The 13,617-nt window shown below is 41.3% G+C and overlaps 1 protein-coding gene across 3 annotated transcripts in view; it reads left to right on the top strand.

Annotated features, from left to right (window-relative positions):
- Positions 1-13,617, top strand: part of RAB30 (RAB30, member RAS oncogene family) — a 121,049-nt gene that overhangs the window by 58,913 nt on the left and 48,519 nt on the right. Inside the window, exon 2 of one of the 3 annotated variants that reach the window (XM_046638602.1) lies at positions 3,338-3,439. The exons of the other annotated variants lie outside the window; for them this stretch is intronic. The gene's annotated coding sequence lies outside the window, so the exon portion shown is untranslated. The remainder of the gene's footprint in view (positions 1-3,337; positions 3,440-13,617) is intronic. 3 annotated transcript variants of the gene reach the window in all.

Raw genomic sequence — 13,617 nt, 5'->3', positions numbered from 1 at the left:
AAGTTCTTGCTGTTTTTGTGGCTATCTTGACTGAGTTATCTTATACCTCTGAGTCTCAGTTTCCTTATCTATGAAATGAAGACCTTGTATTAGACCAGATTATTTCTAATGTTTCTCCCAGATCTAGAAACCCTATTCATTCATCCATCCCTCTCTCTATCCATCCATCCTTCCAACACTAATGCAGTATCTATTATATACCAGGTACTGTGCTGGTGGGTACTGGTAATCAAGATTTGGAAGAACACTGTTCTTGCCTGAAAGGAGATTATAGGCTAATGAAGGAGACATAAAATAGATGATTCTTGTACAGTATGGTCAGAGTGCTGATAGTGGCGTATATGGAAGACTGGAGCATGGAGAAGAGGCACCTGGCCCTGTCTTGGATAAGAGAATGTCGAGAGGAAATGATCCCAAAGACTAGGAAGGTAATGAAGAAGACCACAAGAACCTCATCCTTCCTATAGTCCCTATGGACATAAGCATACTACATATTTTTTAAATTCAGTAAAGCTGTGGTGAACTCAGAACGTCTTTTTATTTTAAGCCTTGTGGAAAGTTTAGTTGAATTTGACAGTTGTTGATTGCAGCTATGTGCCAAATATCTGTAAGGTTTGGATTCGTTTTCAGATTGGAAAAGGATTATAGGGTTGAAGAAAGACCTGGGAGTTAATTTTTTTTTAAAGGGAATTTGGGAAGCATGGAGTAGACTAGTAAGAGGCCCAAGGGCCCAGAGTTACTTGAGATGTTCACAACTAAAGTCACAGATGGTTCTATTTCAGAGGCAAGTGAAATGGCCAAGATATTGGATGATATACGTGATTCTCTCAAGACTGCTAAGGATCAACAAAGCACTAAGAATTAGAATAAGTATTAGAATTCCAATACTAAGGAATTAAAGTGAGGTTTGAGGGGGGAAAGTTAAGAGCTATCATTTGTTGAGCAGCTACTATGTATCAGGTGCTGTGCCCTTTAAATTCATAATTTTGTTTTATCTTCCCCACAATCCTGTAAGGTAGGTGTTCTCAATCCTTTACAGATATGGTAACTGAGGCTCAAAGAGGTTGCGTCTTGCTGAAGATCACAGCTAACAAGAGACTAAGTAGTGGTTCAACCCCAGGTTTGTTAAAATCAAGAACTTTGCCCTTTCCACTACCCCATGCTTCTTCAGGATCCTGGATTTTCTATTTCTGGAGGAACTGCACCAGGGTACAGGGCCTCCCTCTCGTCCTTGGAGCCTAGAAAGTAGTGATATTTAGGAGAGGTCAGCTCTTCAAGTTTTTTAACACACTGAATGACAGCTCCCGCAATTTCCCATGTCTTCCTTCCCAGGTAGGGGATTACCAGCTCCTAGGGATAAATGGCTTTTACTAAAATGTTAATTTTTTGAATTCCTGGGTAGTATATGATAGCTTGATCTTGGCAATTTGCCTTTATAAGTGGCTCATAAAAATCATCTGAGAGAATGTGTTTTGTTTTGTTTTTCTTTGCTGAGGGAGATTCGCCCTGAGCTAATATCCATACCAGTCTTCCTCTGTTTTTCAGTATGTGGACCACCAGCACAGCATGGCCACTAAGAGAGCCATGTAGGTCTATGCCTGGGAACTGAACCCAGGCCTCTGGAGCTGAGAGCGCTGAACTTAACCACTAGGCCACCAGAGGTGGCTACCTGAGAGAATGCTGTTTAAAGGCCAGCTGAATTTATGTATTTGATCCCCTCTCCCTCCCCAAGAAAGGGTAACTTGAGCTCATTTGCCCCAGATTCTATCTTTAGGGTCCTGAGAGAGCTTAGTGCCTGGCTCTCAGAGGCCTCCAGCTATGATGTTCTGACAGGATCACATGGAGGTCTCGGCTCTTCTAACCCCTGCCTCAGGTTCCTTCCTCCTCCCTCAAGGCCTCCCTCTGAGCGTAAGCTATGGTGTCTTGTCAGGGAGTGTTTTCCCAGCTGGTTTTGGGGGAAGGCCAGGCATTTATCCCAGGCCCTTTAACCCCCCCAGAAAATTCCCACACGAAACATAGAAAACTAACCTCCAAATGGGTTTATGAATTATAGTGGGGAAAAGTCTCCTCCAGCTGGGCCATTTCTCTGCCCTGGTATTCCATAGTTTGGGCTACAGTGAAACAGACAGAGAATGTGGGTTCAGGAGATTGGCTCAAATCACAAATCCTGAGGCTGTGAGCACTTGACCTGTGTTCTTAGCTGTAAATGAAGGACTGGTGACAATCCAAGTTTCAAACTGTTGTTGTGAGAATCAAATAAGTCAATGTATAGTATAAAAGTGCTTTATAATAAGCCCGTAGAATGTATTACAGATGTCAATGCTTGCTGTTATAAAACAAATTTGGCTCAATGAGAGACGTTTCTGGAAACTGAGCAGGATGCATGCTCTGACATGACTGGCCCCCAGTTCCTGGCAAACCTTGTCATTGCTCAAGTACATATTCATGGCATCTTTCTCCTGTTTATTTTTATAATCTTTCATTTATAGTCTTATAAAAGCTCCCAGAAGCTTTGGTGATTCTTGAATATTTATCTTTGGAAACTCTGGTCAGGGTTGTACACTCATGCCCAGAGCTATTTACTCCAGAGTAATTGTTTGAGTTCTTGGAGCTGTTTGTGCATCTATTTCCCGATAAATCCTGGGACAGCAGAGTTGGCTGTGTATGATAAATGAGGTTTATCTTGCTTGCTGGAATTCTGGATGGTTGAGAACTCCTAAGAGTATCTGACAGTAGATAAACCCTAAAGCAGGACTATTACAACTTTGTATATGCTTCTGTTAGTGAAATGAGAATGAGGAGAGAATATCTTACTGCAAGTGGCTTATGAGTTTAGAGCTAGAAGCCTTTGGAAACTGAAGAGTCTTTTGTGTATTGTCATCAGTTTGTTGGAATTATTACTCTGTTCTGAGAAATTTTCTAGGTGTTTCCTAGACATTTGGGGATTGTTGCTTACGTTTATCTTCTTGCTACTTCAAACGATTGCAATTCATTCTTCTTCGTTGTGATCCTTGGAACTCTTTGAGTTGTAAATGAAAGAAACCCAACTCAAACTAGCTTGGGCAAATATGGAATTTTTGGGAAGAATACTGGAGTGTTTCATGTAACCATAGGAAAAATGGGTGTAGCTGGAACCAGGAGATATTAGAGCAGGTAGCTGCTCTAACAACCCCCAAATTTCAGGCCTTAACTCAAAGTTTATTTCTTGTTCATATGGCAGTTCAACATGGTTTTTCCTGGTTAGGCTGCCTTCTATATTTCAGAGACCCAGGCTCCTTCCATCTTGTGGCTCCCTTCTCCTCTAGGTGTCTCAGTATTCTCTCCTTTTAACCTGCAGATGGAGAAGGAGATTGCAGGAACTCATCTGGGAGGTTTTCATGGGCCAAGTCTGGAAGAGAAATAAGGCCTGTTTGCCCAGGAAGAAAAAGAAATGGGTTTGGTGAGCATGTTGCTTGTTCAGGCCACACAGGGACTCAAATGATGTCAAGATTCTGTCTCTTGCCTTTGCTTTTCTCCTACATGGCAGGGGGCATGGCCACAGATTGCTCTTGAACTTGAAATCTCACTGTTGCTAATACCCAAGAAGAATTGACCTACACTCTCACTGGCTCCAAGTAAAAAATCTCAGAGTAATGATTGGCTCAGTTTGGATCATGTGACCACTCCTGAACTAGTCAGTGGTCAGCAGAAAGGAAGGGTCATTTAGCATAAAGGCGGCCACTGGGAGCCCCACTTGGGCTTTTCTTAGAGAAGGGGGAATCATTGTGAGACAAAAAAGCCACTCCATTTCCCAGCCACTAAAAAGGTCCAGCCTGTCTTTTTGTTTTTACTCTTGTGGAAAGTCAGTGCAATTTTACAGTCATCTTTCCAACCCTTCTTACCACAGCCACATCAAAAGATTACATTTCATGGAGTCTATGACACCGTTATTTCTAACATGTATGACTATTCTGTGTACCACTGAGAAAGAAAGAGAAAATAAGGTTCCAAGTAAACTCTGACACAATGCTAAGATGCCATCCATTGTAAAACACGTCCTAATTTCCAAGCTGTCAAAATGTAAGAAAACATGTTTTTAGAACTGATGAAACATGATATTTATTCCTCCGCAACTAAGCTTTATACTTTCATGCCCAAGTATCACTGCTCTTTTGTTTCTTCTGTCCATCTACTAGTTAAAGCAGTACTTATAGGCCAGGTAACAATGAATAAGACAGAATCCGTTTCTGCCCTCTTAGTGCTCACCACCTCTCCCCCTTTTCTATCCGTGTTATGAAGTATCTGCTGTGTTCCAGGCAGTCTTTTGGACACAGAGGGCTCAAGAAGGAATATGATGGGATCCTTGTCTTCAAGGGACTTACAGCCTGGGGTGGTAGAAGCTAGAAGGTAGAAGGGTGTGGGGAGACAATCATACAAACAAATGAGTAAATGAAGGGTCACAGGTCATGTTATTAAAGTCCTTACAGGGTACAGTGGGCCCCCAAAGTAGAGGGAATGGTCAATTCTGCTTTGAGGAGTGAGAATGGTTGTACCATGTTTATTAAGATGATTGTGCATTGTTAAAAGAGTAAGCAATAGTCTATTTTGAGTATTAATATGCAATTTTTCCATATATTCCTTATAATAACTAAGTAGGCCAACATGTTTTCCAACGCCTATTTGAATCACCTCAAACTTCGTATTAAACTTCACATTCCAAAGGCACATGTGGGTCTCTTTTCTTTGTGCAAATGTTAATGAATAGTCTGCCACGCCTGTTATAGAGACAAAGTGAGTAGATATCAGATTTGTTTTATGGTGGAGGCAGTCTGCATTTGTCTACATTAATTACCTCGACTCCTTCCAAGGAATCATTTTAACCACGTGGTGATTTTTTGGCCCTAGTGGATGCTTTGGACCTCATGCTCCAGTAGGAGCAGAGCAGGAGCAGCCAAGACGGGCTGATGCAGCCGCTCGGGGCCGTGCTGGATCCTGAAGCAGGGATTACAGTGATGGGGTTTGGAGAAAATATAGGTGACACTGTTTGGGCTGGGGATCGGGGAGCAGTCATTGCAGGACTTTTCCTTAGAGAGTCCCCAAGCTCTGACAATATAACGTTAGTGCTGGTTCCTTATCTCTCAATCAAGAATGCCAGTTAAGATTAAACCTATTTTTATTAGTTGAAAAACATTAAAAACAACGACGACATTCTGGGAAGTAAAGGGATTTTTTTGAGGTTTATACAGAGGTCAGCAGAGGACCAGTGTCTGTTCTCGTTATTAGAAAAAGCTTACCTAATGAGTCAGGAAAAGAATCCAAATTTTCACTGTTCTCTCCTCTGGTTTCTGAAGAGCCTGGAAATGAGCGTTGAGATACACAGGTTTTTTTTTTTTTTTTTAAACCTTCCAGGCCCGAATGTCTGGAGCCTGGTGCCTGGGGGTGTGGGGAGTGAGATGTGTGAATCCACCTCATCACTGGGTGTGGGGGGCCTTTGGGCTTCTCTTGTCAGCTGAGAGAAGAGAGAGCTCCAAGTAGCTTCTTTAGAGCAAAGTAGAGAGGGTGGAATCTCTAAATCAGCTTTGCAATTTCTAAGAAACAGTCTGACAATAAAGTACGTGGTTGGGGTGTGCTGTACTTATGCTGGAGCTGCTCAACTGAGAGATGGCAGAAAAGCATCCCCAGCCCCCTCAGGAGAACTCCTTGTAAGTGTCCAGAAAGAGGAAGAGAAAAGGAAGGGAAAAAAAAAGAAACCCATCCTTTGAAATCAGCAAAAGGTATATCCCCAGGAGTGATTTATGGGTATGTAGAGGAGGAACATTAAAAGAATAATTGCTGGTTGTTTATTTTGGAAAAGTACGTGTAGTGAGAGTGGAGGCAGGGAGCTCTATTTTCTTTTACCTTGTTCCAACTTCCATTAGTGTTAATAGGGTCATATATTCTAGACTTTCCTTGGCTTACTGCCCTGACATGAATGTTTGAATTCCTTGTTTTGGTATTATTCTTACAACAGAGAGAAAGAGAAACAGAATGTTATGAGCTAAATTATTCTATATTCCTTATTTTGGATGAGATTTATTCCCGTGAGCCCATGGCTATTAGGACTATCTGTTCAGCTGATCTGTGTTTCTGATAGCTACTTGTAGATAGCTTTATAATTCGCCCAACAGGTTTGTTCAGGGGATTGCTAAATGTATTTTTTATTTGGTGGAACAAGGTGAGTCTTAATCCTGGTTATCTGAGCTCAGGCTGTTACCGGTGCCACTGTCATCCAAAGGGCCAGTGGAGCTGCGTGCTCTCCTTGTTGTGCCGGGCCGATCCTGGGGGCATGTATTAGGTGGACACTGGATACACGTTAACCCAATTTACCCTCTTGGTGAGGGATTTAGTTCTTAGGATTACTGCTGCAGAATCCATTTATTCAATTAAACAAATAACAGTTGATCTCCCGCTGTGCCTCCAGTATTGTTTCCGATTTGGGAATACTGTGCGAAAAGCCAGAATCAAACTGTTCAAGGAAACCCAGGAGAATTAAAATGCTAAAATTTCTGCATTTGAAGGGAGCTTAGAGATTATCTAATTCAGGGTCAGCAAGTTTTTTCTGTAAAGGGCCAGAGAATGAATAGATTAGGGGGACATACAGGGACATCATGCAAATGATGCATATTATTCTTTGTTTGCTTTTACAACCATTTAAAAATGTAAAAATTATTCTAAACCTGGGGGAGGGGAGCGTAGTCTAGATTTGGCTCATGAGCCATAGTTTGCTAACCCTGATCTAATCCATTTCCCTCATTTTATTTTATTTATTTTTTGTCAGAGAGGAAACTGAGAACCAGAGGGTAAGATGATCCCCCCCAACACCCCCCAAAGTCACAGAGCTAGTTCTTGACACAGCTGGATTAGTGACCCTTAATAAAGGATTCCCAGAAATTCAGGCCCACACCTCAAACTGGCACATGTATAGTTTTGGTCCTGAGGGAAGTATGAATTTTAGTTAATTGTTTAGTCATTGAGTGCCTACCATATTCCAGGCACTGTGCTTGGGATTGAGGATGCAAAGTTAGCATGACAAAGTCCCAGCCCTCAATCAGCTTAGTTGTTGGTGCAGGCAGATAAGATGGCAGTGTGGAAAGTGGCGTATGGAGACATGTAGTGGGTGCCGTGGGGCACAGGAAGGAACTTTTTCAGTATGTGGGATGCTTCTGTGGGTGAATGAATGAGTCCATTCATTCACTGTACCTCCTCGACTTGTGTTTTAGAAACCACTACCCAGCCTAAAGGAAGGGGACAGGGAACTGGCTTCCTCCGCACTTGCTTGTTTTTCTCTTTGGGGACTGATACCTTTTGCACTTCTTCTGTATGCATGGGTGGGTTGTGAGATTAAAGGAACTAAAGTGAAAAAAGATTCAGTCACCAGAGAAAGTTGGTTTATTTGGCAGTTGCTTTGTTGTACCAGTTTATTTAGGCAGTGGCACTATGACATGTATGAAACCATATAGGATCAATCATAGAGCCTTGGAATATTCTAGAGCTGGAAGGGACTTTAGAGATCACTTAGCAGTACTCTTTCATTTAACAGATAAAAAGCATGAGGCTCAGAGATGTTAAATTTCTTACTCTGGGTCACACAGCTAATTCATAAAATCTCAAGGTTGTAAAGGACCTTAAAAGATATCTAGTATAACCACCTAGATAATAGTAAAGAATAATAGTAATAGCCAGCATTTATTGAAGTTTATTGACATGTATAGTAATATATATTATCTCATTGAATTCTGGCAATAACTCAATGTAATAGGTATGATTACCATCCCCATTTAACAGCTGAGGGAACTAAGCTTGAACAGATTAAGTAAAATTTGCCCAAAGTCATCAGCCAATACGTGGTAGAGCCAGGATTCCAGTCCAGGCTCAGCCGGCTCAGAGCCCTTTACTTCACCTTGCTTAAAGTGTTTGTACTGTGATTTCCTATTAGCTTATGAGCTCTGCGTGGGCAGGGGCCATGTCCCCTTCATTGGTGTTTCCCCATTTTGGGCTTGGCATGTAAAATTTGTTCAACAGATGCTTGCACAATGAGTGAATCAATAAGCAGTTAACACTTTTAGTGACAAAGGAATGGAAACTCAGTGGCTGAACTAGACCCATGCTCAGGTCTGTTGATGTCTAGTCCCTTCACCAGACGCATTGGCTAATATGCAGATGTGGGCCAGGAAAGCCCATTGCTCTGCAGCTGTCTTTACAGTGTCGCTAATTAGTTTTGACAAAGCTCCCTTGAAGACATGACAGCCTGGTTGGTTTCTCTTAATCTGATGAACTTTATGGAGACAACTGGAAGATTCTCTCTTCATATGGTACCTTCTTCCTTTTGCACAACCATTTTAATTTAAATTTGTACTTTCAAACTATAATCTGAGGCATCCTGGGGTTTGTGGGCTAGAGAATTGAGGGATTCTGTAAGAAAAATTGGGCATGGATTTGGCTTTGAGCCAGTAATGCCTAAAACAAATATCTTTGCTGCGTTAATTTTTCAGTTCTGACAGATGAAAACAACTGACTCAGAGTACAGTACTTTGTGTTGTTTTCTTTCCTTTCTTGTATAAGTTGAATGTTTTTCTCACCTGACGATGGTGATACATGGGCTTGCTTGATTGGAGTTTTTTGTTGTCGTTTGCTTGTTTTTGTTTTATTTTGTTTTGATGAGGAAGATTGGCCCTGAGCTAACATCTGTGCCAATCTTTCTCTATTTTGTATGTGGGACGCCGCCACAGCATGGCTTGAAGAGTGGTGTGTAGGTCCGGTCCCAGGATCCGAAACCGTGGAGGCTGGGTTGCCAAAGTGGAGCACACCAGCTTAACCACTATGCCACTGAGACGGCCCATTGATTGGAGTTTTTTGAAGTCAAAGACATTTTAGCAGATTTGTAGAGATTATTCTAAAAAAAAAAAACAAACCCTCTCTACCTAGATTACTGTTTTTTGTATAAAGAACATCATGGGCTTTGTTTACCATTTGTTGAAAGCAGAGTTTCTCTATATGGCCAAGGATCTTGGATTTCATCTCAGAAAGCTATATCTTTTGAACCTAGCCCCTTGGGTTGGTTCATATAAGTCAATACACAGCATTAATAATTGCTGCATATCACTTGAAGGAAAATCCAAATTAAATAAAAGAGGCTTTCATTAGGTTGTGAAAAAACAGATTTAGGGTCTATTGGTAAGAATCTTGAGGGATTTTCAGGGGGAAGAGATGTAATACAAGATACCCCTCTCATTTGTAGGCGTTTGAGAAATCCTTTAAAATAGAGAAACACATGAATATTTGTTTTCTAACAGAAAATAGTTCAAAGACCTACCCATGTTTCTTGCCAAAGCTTTTTTCTTTTCAAGTTTCAGCCAACTTGCCACAATTTTTTTCTGATTATACCAGGAAGAAAAACTTCACTTGGTGATTGCTTGCTGTTGATACCTACTTTTAAACATTTTTAATCTATTAAGGCATCTTTCTTTTAACTATACCAGGGTATTCCCGTGATTTGGTGCAGTTTCTGTCTGCTCCATCTCCCCTTCAGCAGCAGTAGCTGGTTTGAGTAAAAAGGGGTAGGACGTGGAGGATGGCAAAGGATCTGTTCACTGCATAGTGGCATGCTGTGTAACCAGATAAACATCCAGTGCCACCATGTTTTTGAGAGAAGTGTGCATTTTTTCTTTCTAACTTTTTATTTTGAAAAATTTCAAATGGATAGATTAGTACGAAGAACTTTCAAAAACTATTAGATTTACTAATTGTTAACATTTTGCCGTATTTGCTTTATCTTTATATATGCAGATTTATGTTTTTGAGTGGCAGACATTGTGACACTTTCTCTCTAAATGTGTCAGTATTTATCTCGTAAGTATAAGGACATTCTTCTACATAACCACAGTAGCATTATCCTGGCCTTGGAAATTTAACATTGATTTCCATACTGTTGTCTAATATACAGTCTATATTTGTTTCTTGACTTTGATCAGTTACCTTTTGCTGCATAACAAACCATGCCAAAACTTTGTGTCTTCAAACAACCACCATTTATTAATGCTTGTGATTCTGTGCTCAGGAACATGGAGGCAAGGCCGTGAACAATTACAGCCATTTTTGCAAATAATCTATCATACCCCTATTGTCCAAATAATATTAATAGTAATGTTAATAGTATAATTGTTGGTTTGTTTTTAATTCAATATCCAATTAAGGATTGGATTAAATTTAATTATGTATTCTTTTTTTTTTTTTGAGGAAGATTAGCCCTGAGCTAACTGCTGCCAATCCTCCTCTTTTTGCTGAGGAAGACTGGCCCTGAGCTAACATCCATGCCCCTCTTCCTCTCCTTTATATGTGGGACGCCTACCACAGCATGGTGTTTGCCAAGTGGTGCCGTGTCCGCACCCTGGATCCGAACCGGCAAACCCTGGGCCACTGAGAAGCGGAACATGTGAACTTAACTGCGGCGCCACTGGGCTGGCCCCGGGAAGTCTGATTTTTAGTTGTATAGAATTTATATACAAATGACGGTTGTCCTTTTTAATAACAATGTATGAGTGGCCCAAGAAAATCAATATCATTTTAATCTCAAAATTGTGTTGTCTAACCTGATCACTCTCTATGCATCAAGCTTGTTTGAGAGTAACTTTCACAATGCCCATACATTAAAGTCTCTCCTTCATTCCACGCCTCTCTGTGGCTTCATTCAAGCCAAGCTCTGTTGCAGAGTACAAGTTGACCTCTCCTTTCCCAAGGGCAACCTTTCCCCTGTGCGTTCTGTCCCGCCCCTTTGACTTCCTTAGGTCAGTCCTCCTCCTATTTCTTTCTTGATTCTCCTCCATCTATCTTCTGTCTTCAGCTTCTCCTTTCCTTTTGGCTCCTGCTCCTCACCTTCTACGCTTATCAACAGTCCTTCTGCTTCTCCTCACCAGGCTGCTGTTCGCTTCCTCTCCTTTTTATCATCCATCTTCTTAAAAGACTGCCTCCTCTTCCTCCTTAACCCATTCATCCAAATGCCATTTGAGACTTGGTTTCTTTCCCCACATTTCTAGTGAAGTTCATCAGCAAACTCCAAGTCAGCCTTTGTTCTCTTAGGTTTCGGCTTCCTTTGGAAGTCTTACTCATCTTTCCTTCGAGATCATCTCCTTCCTCGGCTTCCATTGATTGTGTGCTCTTAGTGTTCTGCTTGCTGCTCTGAGCACCCGTCTAACAGTTTCCACTTCCCAAAGAAAGGACAAGAGTAATTCTGGCTTCTCTTGGTCTGTATGAGAATGACATTTCTTAGGCCTTTTTTGTGTGGATGGTGGGTCATTATGTTGGCTATTTATCTACAGTTTGAAGATTGTGGCTTTAATGGCAAACTCTCAATTAAGTTGATGTAAATTCTATGTAACCCTAGTTTTTTGATGCTGTGCCTGGTAGGAACTCAATAAATGTTTATTGGAATAAATTCGTTCATTCAATTATTCATTTACTTGTTCAATAAATATTTACTAAATGTCTAGTCAGTGAATTGAATTGATTGTTAAATTCAACAGTAGGTTACATTTTAAAAATTATCTAAATAAGATTTTCTTTGTCTTTTTCTTTCGATCTTTGTTGAAGTTTGTTTTTTCCTAATTTGAGTGATTACTGGCTATATGACTCTTGTATAAGCTACTTAACCTCTAGAAATCTGTTTCCTAATTTTTAAAACAGGGATAATAATAGTGACTACCTTCTAGATTGTTATAAGGATTCGATGAAAAACAATGCACATAGAGCCTATGGCACATGTGTAGCATATATTAATAGCTCAATAAATGTTAGGTATCATTATTCTTACTTTAATGTGTCAGACACTGGGCTTTGGTTCTTACAGCAAACATCTTGAATTAGACGTTATTTTTCCCATTTTTCAAAGAGAGAAACTGGGGCTCAGAGGATTTAAATAACTTGCCAAAGGTCACAGTACTAATAAATTGAGACTCCAGGATATCCAATTCCATGGCTTTTGCCTTTTGCTTACACCAAAAGCTCTTCAGCATTTTGTATGACACTTAGAAATGAAGTAGGAGTCTCTTCCTAGTGATTGAAGGAAGCTAACATTGTTCTCAGTTCACTTCTAAAAGGTAGGACATACCAAGGAAGTTCTGCCCTGTTGGGGAAACTCCAGTCCTGAAGGTCAGATTAATAAAGATTTTATCTTAAAACCACAGAATTCTAGGGTTTAGAAGGATTTTTGGTAGCATTTTGCCAACCCAGTTACTGAATTCTCTCTCTAACAACCTAGCCAAGGGGTCATGTGGTTTATTCTTTATCACTTCCAATGACAGGGAAACCATCAGCACCCCAAGGCAGCTCATTCTGCTTCCCACAGCTCTGACCACAAGACAGCCCTTCCCTGCATACAGCTGAACTCGTTTCCTATGTCTGCCTTCTGCCCATTGGTCCCAGTTTAGCAGCGATTGTTGGTCACCTGAGGTCAGTGGAACTCATATATCCTAAGGCAACCTTTTACATTTTTGCTGTTTACTCTTTATTTTCACCCCCAATACCTTTTCTTCACCAGGTTAAGCAGCTTCAAGTCTTTAATTCACAGCTTCCCCTGGACAAACACAATTGGGTCTGCTTTTTTCTCCTTGGTGTGATATAGAATACAAAGCATGGCTATCTCATGAGCATTTTGCTTTTCCTCTAGTCTTTCTCATAATACCACCATCAACCCAGTTGTTCAAGCTAGAAACCTCGGAGTTTGTTCCACTCACCACTCACCTACAGTCTATCAGCAGGTCTTTTGTTTTTTAAGATTTTATTTTTCCTTTTTCTCCCCAAAGCTCCTGGGTACATAGTTGTATGTTTTTAGTTGTGGGTCCTTCTAGTTGTGGCATGTGGGATGCCGCCTCAGTGTGACCTGACGAGTGGTGCCATGTCCGTGCCCAGGACTGAATTGATGAAACCCTGGGCCGCTGAAGCGGAGTGCACGAACTCAACCACTCGGCCACGGGGCCGGCCCTCAGCAGGTCTTTTGAATTCCATCTTCAAATATAAAATCCATCTCTGCTACCATCACCCTGGTCCAAGCCACCCTCATTCCTCCCCTGATTCCTTACTCTTGCCCCCTCCCTGTACTTCCTTGTCTACACAGCAGACCAGAATTATCTCTTTGGAGCACAAATCAGATCATGTTACTCCCCTAATTAAAACTCTTCTTTGGTTTCCCATTGCCTTTACGACAAAATCCAAACTCTTTTCTGTGGTCAACAGGCCCTGCCTCATCTCAGACATTCTTTCTTCCCTGTGGCTCACTCTGCCTTGGTCCCTGGTGGCCTTTATGATCTTCAGACGTGCCAAGCCTTTTCCTGCAGACGGCCCTCCCACTTATTTCTTCTGCCTGTGCTCTTGTTTTCCTAGTTTTGCAAATGGCTGGCTCATTCTCATCTTTTAGGTCTCAGCTCAAGTGTCACCTCCTCTGAGAGGCCTGCCCTGATCATTCATCATCCTGTACCTGTCTTTCAGATTGCATTGTTTTCTCTTCTGATGAGAGCATAACTTCTTTGGTGACTGGACCTAGGCTATCATGTTAACAGCCGTATCCTCCACCGGTGGCACAGTAGCTGCCCATAGAAAGTGCTCAAT

Source organism: Equus quagga, chromosome 14 (assembly GCF_021613505.1).
Source record: "Equus quagga isolate Etosha38 chromosome 14, UCLA_HA_Equagga_1.0, whole genome shotgun sequence".
Taxonomy (NCBI): Eukaryota; Metazoa; Chordata; class Mammalia; order Perissodactyla; family Equidae; genus Equus; species Equus quagga.
Note: the sequence above shows the minus strand (reverse complement) of the source record. Positions and strands in the feature narration are given on the sequence as shown.